Below are 7,711 nucleotides of genomic sequence, written 5' to 3' on the forward strand. Positions count from 1 at the left end.
GTTTGTCTCTGAATCAATCCGCCTGTCTTAGGCAGCTCTGTTCCCAGGAGTGATCTTCCTATGGATTTGCCGATCAAGCCTGGTCTTTGCGGTGGCAGCTTCTCTGATTCTTGGTTGCACGGCGGCTTTCCTAGAGAGTCCGTTCCCTGAGGGCTGCAGGGAGGTCACGCGGTTTGAGCAGTGTGGTTCTGCACGGCTGGTTTTGCATCTGTGCTCAGATTACCAACTTTTTGTTTTCAAGGTAGAAAACTATGCCAGCCTCACACCCCTTCAGTCAACACCCACTGGAATTATTTGCGGATGTATTTATTGGTTTGGGGTATCTTGACCAAGACTGGGTGGGGGGTACACTGTAAGCATTGCCTTTTTCCTCATCTCCCCTTCCTTTACCCTCCACTCAAGCCATACTTCCATTTCCTCTAGCACTGCAGACCCTCTCAGACCTCCAGTTCCTTTTGTTGCCTCACCTGGAGTGTCCTTCCACTCACTTTTCACCTGGCAAATTCCTTCCTTCTCAGCCTTCAGGATCCAGGTCAAATGATTCCTCTCTGAAGCTTCCTTTGGCCCTCTAGGCAGATTGAGGCCTCCCTTCTTTATAGATCTCCATTTACTCACTCACTTGATTAGCTACAGATTAATTGAGGGGCTACTGTGTGCCAGGCAGAGGCTACGGAGATTCATTTTAAAAAGAGTCTTTGCCCTAAAGGAGTGCATAGTCTAGGTGGGGAGACCCAAGCATGCAGACAGACATGCTAACTGCATTAGGGAAGCACTGAGGGGGAGCATCTCACTTGCATCTGGGGACAGGTGACAGGGAAGGTTCCTGAAGGTGGGGACACCTGAGTCCTAAGAATGTGTGGGTATCCAGGTGGAAGGACTGGCTTGGGCAAAGATACACAGTAGAGAAATAATGTGGTGTGTGCAGGACAGCGGCAAGCAGTTGGTTGTGTTGGAACATAGGCAAGGGCTAGAAAACTTAGGACTTTGTAGGTTGAACCACATGAAATTGTCATTTTTGTAGGTCAAAACAAAAATAGTCAGATATCATCAGTTTCGTATGGTTCAAGCTAATATGTTCTCCTAAGGGTTTTGGATCCTATCTTAGTGTTTCCCACACCTCTGTCATTCTTGAACCACCTTCATAATTTTCACCACTGAGTACCCACTTAATTTTTATGTAAAGAGACTCACTCTTTATTTTTAACTTAAATAAATTTATTTTAAAAGGAAATTTTATGTCCAAATGAAAAAAATCATGATTACTCAACATAAAAAGAAGTTAATTGTAAAAAGAAACTCAGTGAAAATAAAACTCTTGCTAGATCCTGTTGCCTGCCTTGCTCTGCCTAAAAATGTCCCCTTCCACAAATAAAAGGAGTCTAAGCAATTGTTAGAGAAGTGTGCAGAGAGAGAGAGTTTGAGAGAGCAAACATATTTTAAGAGCCCAGGAGGGTTCATGGCAGTAGGAATTTCGAGGAGAAGATGGAATCAAGAAACGTTTGGGAATGAAAATCACCAGGATTAATTCAATGTCACAGGAGAGAAAAGAGGAATCAAGAATGACTCTCAGGGCTTCCCTGGTGGTGCGGTGGTTGAGAGTCCGCCTGCCGATTCAGGGGACACGTGTTCGTGCCCCGGTCCGGGAGGATCCCACGTGCCACGGAGCAGCTGGGCCCGTGAGCCATGGCCGCTGAGCCTGTGCGTCCGGAGCCTGTGCTCCGCAACGGGAGAAGCCACAACAGTGAGAGGCCCGCGTACCAGCAAAAAAAAAGAAAAAAGAATGACTTTCAGGTTTCAAGCCTGGAGGAACGCGGGTAGATGACGGCGCCCGCTACAGATGTGGGGAACAGTGATTTAGGAAGGGAGGATGGTGAGGTCAAGTGTGCACATCTCGCATTTGAGATGCCCAACAAACAGCCAGGATGAGGGTTCGGAGCAGAACTACTGGGCACAGGCAGTCCTCAAGGCTGAACCTCTAATAGACCAGCTATGGGGGCAGCCGTTTTGGTGTGAGTGCTTCCTTGCATTTCCTCTCAGGCTAAAAACCGATCTTTGCCCTCCTCTGTGAAGGGGTAGATGGAAGTCCTGGGGCAGCAGTGTTCTCAATCATCTCGGTCTCAGCAGCTCCTAGCTCACTAGAGGAAAGGAGGTTGAAGGAGAAGATGGCAAGTTCCACTTTGAACCTGCTGAGCCATAGGACCGTGGGGGACATCAAGGAGGAGTATCCATCCAGATAGATTCTGCTCTCCATCCAGGCAATCTAAAGTTTGGGACTAGACCTATAGATTTGGGAATCACCAGCCTAGAGATGTGGTAGAAGCCATGAGAATAGATGAGAATGCCCAAAGACAGTGTGGTATCATAACAGTAGCGGGCCCAGGACTAAACTCAGAGGAACTACAGCACTTAAGGGGAGAGAAGTGGTGGGAAAGGAGACCATGAAGGAGACAGAAAAGGAACAGTCGGAAACTTTCAAAGTTAATCAGGAGAGGAAATGTCATGGAAGCCAACAAATGGAGTTTCCCAGAGAGGAGAAATCACCAGTGTCAGGTATAGCAGAGAGATCCACCACAGTAAAAACACCTTCCGATGTTGCAGTTGGGATTTTACTGGTGACCTTGAAAAGTTGTTTTCAGTAGAGTGGTGAGAATAGAAACCAACATTCATATTGATTGAGGTGATGAACAAGCATAGATAGCAAATGTACACTGTTCTTTGCAGGGGCATATAACAGACCTTTGTTATTTGTTCATGCAATAAATATCTATTGACTGCCCACTGTGTGCCAGGCACTGTCCTAGGTGTTGATGAATAAAGCAGTGAACAAAAACATGGAATTTATATTCTAGGGATGGAGAGACAGACACTTTATGAAATACAGTTGATCCTTGAACATCATGGGTGTGAAATGCATGGGTCCACTTACAGACGGATTTTTTTCCCATACATATATATACGACTATGTTTACTCTGCAAGGTTGGTTGAATCCACAGATGGGGAACCATGGATACAGAGGGCTGACTGTAAAGTTATATGGGGATTTTCGAGGGGTGTCGACGCCCCTAACCCCCCAGTGTTGTTCAAGGATCAAGTGTATATCAGGTGATGATAAGTGCTTTGAAGAAAAATATAGTGACAGAGGTGTGTGGGTGTGCGTGCATGTGTGCACTACTTTATATAAGGTGATTAGGTCAAGTCTCTCTGATCAGATGACTGTTATAAGGGATTGTTGAGTTTGTTTTAAAGCACAGTATCGAATTAATTGTAGTCCTTAATTCTTTTTTTTTTTTCTTTTGCGGTACGCGGGCCTCTCACTGTTGTGGCCTCTCCCGTTGCGGAGCACAGGCTCTGGACGCGCAGGCTCAGTGGCCATGGCTCACGGGCCTAGCCGCTCCGCGGCATGTGGGATCTTCCTGGACTGGGGCACGAACCCGTGTCCCCTGCATCAGCAGGCGGACTCTCAACCACTGCGCCACCAGGGAAGCCCTGTAGTCCTTAATTCTTGACACCCGGTCTACAGTGTTAAAATAATTAGTTTATAGGTTTTACCACAATAAAATTCAGGATTAATTCAATGTCACACTCCCCTACCTGGGATCCATAAAACTTCACAATAAAATACAAAGTCCTTACCACGGTCTCTAAAACCCTCCATAATCTGCCCCCTGCCTTCCTCACCAATTCATCTGGTGCTGCCCTTCCCCTTTCTCGGTCCACTCCAGCACCAAGGCTGGAGTGAGTGAATGAAGGAATGAAGGAATGAAGTGTGTCAGTTGGATGGTGTATTCCCAAGTGGCCTCTCTGGCAAAAGGGGAAACAAGGCAGCTTAAGGTCAAAGAGCTTGAGCTTTGGTGCTGGACAAACCTGGCTTTGACTCCTGGCTGTGCTGCTTACAAGTTCTGTGACTTTAGGTAGGTCACAAATCCTCAGTTTCCTCATCTGTGAAATGGAGATTATATGATATCTATATTGCAATGAACAATATTATAGGTACAGTTGATAGTTAATGCAAATTGCTTAGCATAATGTGTGGCACATTGTAAGTGCCAAGAATTGGTAGTAGTGTTACCACCATTGTTATTGTTATCATTGCTTTGATACATCAGGCCTCCTCAGTTAACAGATGAGGAAGCAGGCCTCGACAGCGTCAAGCAATGAGCCAGGGAAGGAGGAGAGGTGACCAGCACCCAGGTGTTCACGTATGGAGTGCAAGCCAGTGTGGGCTTCCGAGCTGAGCAGACCTTGGTTCATGTTTTGGGTTTGTCATTTACCACGGTTGAGCTAGTTGCTTTACCTCTCTGAGCCTTGGGTTCTCCATCCTTAAAATGCCTCATGAGATTGTTGGAAGGTGGAGAAATAACATATAAAGGTAGCCCAGAGCTGGGCCACCTATAAGGCACTCAACAAGCAGCAGTTCTTCCCACCTCAGTGGTGGGGCTGCCTTCTTAATCTTCTCTGCTTAAGCCAGTGGTTGGTTGGTTGGTTGGTTTATCCCAAAGAGATAAGGGAGACACGGACCCCTTTGAGAATTTGTAACCTGTGGACACCCAAACTCAGAGGGTTCCTAAACCTTTGCTGATAGTGGGGGTGAAAATTTAATAGATCCAGACTTAATCCAATCAATCAATCTCTCCTTCTTCTCCCTCCGTCCTCTCTGTTCTTTCTCTTTACTATCCGGCCCTATGTGTGCCAGGCAATTTGCTTTTATTTAGCTCACACTTTTTCTAACAACTTACCTCTAAGGGCCATTCTCAGCAAAGACCACAACCGCACTCTCACTTTCTGGAGCTGAGGGCATGGTGTCCCTCAAGTTTCCAAAGCATCAATTTCCTTATCTGTAAAATGGATGGTGAGGATTAATGAAGATAACATTGTTGGTTGATAGCACTTTGCCAGGTATGTTCACATGTAATCTCATTAAATCGAAACAATAATTCCGTGAGGGAGACCTTTCATTCAACTCAGTCAATATTGAGTGCCTACTATGTTCTAGGTAGTTTTAGCCACAGTGATGCCTCATGGAGCTCACAGAGGGGACTCACAGAGCTCAGAGACTATAAAAACATGAACCACTAAATAAGGCAGTTTCAAATTGTAACAGATGTTGTAACAAAAATGAAACAAGGTAAAGAGCTAAGGGATGGGTGGTTAGGTTACTACCTGGATACAATTTATATAAATTCGTAGTATCAAAGTATATCCTTGATACTTCTTTCTTTCTTTATTATTTATTTTTTTATTTTTATTTTTTGGTACGCGGACCTCTCACCGTTGCAGCCTCTCGCGTTGCGGAGCACAGGCTCCGGACGCGCAGGCTCAGCGGCCATGGCTCACGGGCCCAGCCGCTCCGCGGCATGTGGGATCTTCCCGGACCGGGGCACAAACCCGCGTCCCCTGCATCGGCAGGTGGACTCTCAACCACTGCACCACCAGGGGAGCCCCATACTTCTTTATTTTTATAGTAGCTCCCCGCCCCCACCCCCGTCCCTGCCCCGGTCCCATAAATACAGATTCTCAGTGGACTGCTCTCCATGGGCATTACAGAATGCTTCAGTCTGCCCTCTTAAGACAAAGGGCCTCCGGAGGTTTCTAGGCCTGATATCCCTAACTAGTTAGTAGAGAGTTTAACTGAACTTCAAGGCAAGTCTATGAAAGATGTGGACTTTGACTCTCAGACACCATTGGAGCTGGCAGTCTCTGCTTGCATTACCACATTTGAAGAGGGCAAATCCAGCCTGTGAAACTCATAAAGATGCCATCCCTAAGTAAAATAACCACCAACTGAACATGTTTGAAGTATGTGAAACAAAGATGAATGTAGTCAATTCAGAAAAATGAGCCCATTGGGGAAGAGAACAGTGGCTACAGCTGTGCAGAACGAAACTGCCCAGATGGTTTTATATTCTCCTTTACAGCAGAACATAATATTCTTTTTACCAAGGCAATGAATTTTCTCTAATAATTTGTTCTTTAAAAAAAAATACCTGGGCTTCCCTGGTGGCGCAGTGGTTGGGAGTCCGCCTGCCGATGCAGGGGACACGGGTTCATGCCCCGGTCCAGGAAGATCCCTCGTGCCGCGGAGCAGCTGGGCCCATGAGCCGTGGCCTCTGGTCCTTCGTGTCCGGAGCCTGTGCTCCGCAACAGGAGAGTCCACAACAGTGAGAGGGCCCACACACCGCAAAAAAAAAACAAAAACAAGAAAAAAACCTACTGTATGTCAGTTACTTAATATAACGTATTAATAAACTTCACAAGAAATCTATAAAGAAACAATTTCAGCCAGTTTAAGTAACTTGACCACAGCCAACATTGGCAGAGGTGTCACTGAGCTCCAATCCTGTGTCCTTTAAATGCACCGCCCAACAAACCTCAGATGCCGCCCACTTGGTTAGAGAGAGGAGTGGCAGAGCCCAGGCCAGGCGAGGTCCAAGGGGGAAGCCCTTCACCCACCTGTATTCCTCACCCAGCACACTGTCCAGCCCACAGAATCCCACTTGACCATTCCATGAAAGGCAAGGGCCCCTTTCTGCTATCAAAGACAAAGTGGTTGGTTTTTTGTTTTGTTTTGTTTTGTTTTTGTTTGTTCCCCCTCCCCTTGTCTTTCAGTGTTTTAAATGACTCTAGTGCCAACCAGCTTGGGATTGCTCTTTTCCAAAATTAAAATGCCTTTAAGTTGTTTTCATTATAAAAGTGAAACATATTTGTTGCAAAAAGTGTGCATAGCAGAAGAGAGCGAGCCTCCCTGCCCATATTTGTCTCCCAGGATAGCCTTAAACATGCCTTCTGAACATGCTTTCTTGTTGTTTTAAAAGATGAGTCTTTTTTTTTTTTTTTTTTTTTTTTTTTGCGGTATGCGGGCTTCTCACTGTTGTGACCTCTCCCGTTGCGGAGCGCAGGCTCAGTGGCCAGGGCTCACGGGCCCAGCCGCTCTGCCGCATGTGGGATCTTCCCGGACCGGGGCACGAACCCGTGTCCCCTGCACCGGCAGGCGGACTCTCAACCACTGCGCCACCAGGGAAGCCCAAGATGAGTCTTTTAAGTCCTCTCACAAGGGGCTGTATAGTGCTAACCCCCTCGGGTTTTCAGATGACACTCTGGGCTGGCCTTAAGTTGAATAATAATTAGTTCAGTTTTCAAGAAACCTTTATGGAATGTCACCTGTGTGCTAGGCGTTGCTGATCCAAGGTGGACAAAACAGCCTCAGACTTTAGAGAACTCATTCTGTTGTTGAAAATCCTTGCATAAACCAAGGATTAGATAGATGGTAATCCCCCAGTGAACAGAGTATCATTTTTAGAACTGGTTAAAAACTTTCTTTTTAATCAGAATGACACATATGACATAATTAACTGATCTGAGACATAGACAAATATTCACGTGTAAGAGTTCTTTACTTTGCAGGTAACCCTGCCTCAGGCTGACATAGATGGGGTAGGGATGGGGTGCATACCCCCCAGCAGCATACATTGTTTCTTTTCATTCCCGTTGTTGAGATCTCCCTGGGTAACTTGCACAAAGTGTTCCATGTGGCCTAAGTATATGCCAGGTCAGTTAGTCAGCAATTCTGCATCAGGAATGGGCCCATTTTTCCATTACACCAATGTTACATTTTCAAAATGGAAGGCATTGAAAATGTAAATTTAAAAGCATTTTTTTTTAACATCTTTATTGGGGTATAATTGCTTTACAATGGTGTGTTAGTTTCTGCTT

Source organism: Stenella coeruleoalba, assembly GCF_951394435.1.
Source record: "Stenella coeruleoalba genome assembly, chromosome: 1".
Classification (NCBI taxonomy): Eukaryota; Metazoa; Chordata; class Mammalia; order Artiodactyla; family Delphinidae; genus Stenella; species Stenella coeruleoalba.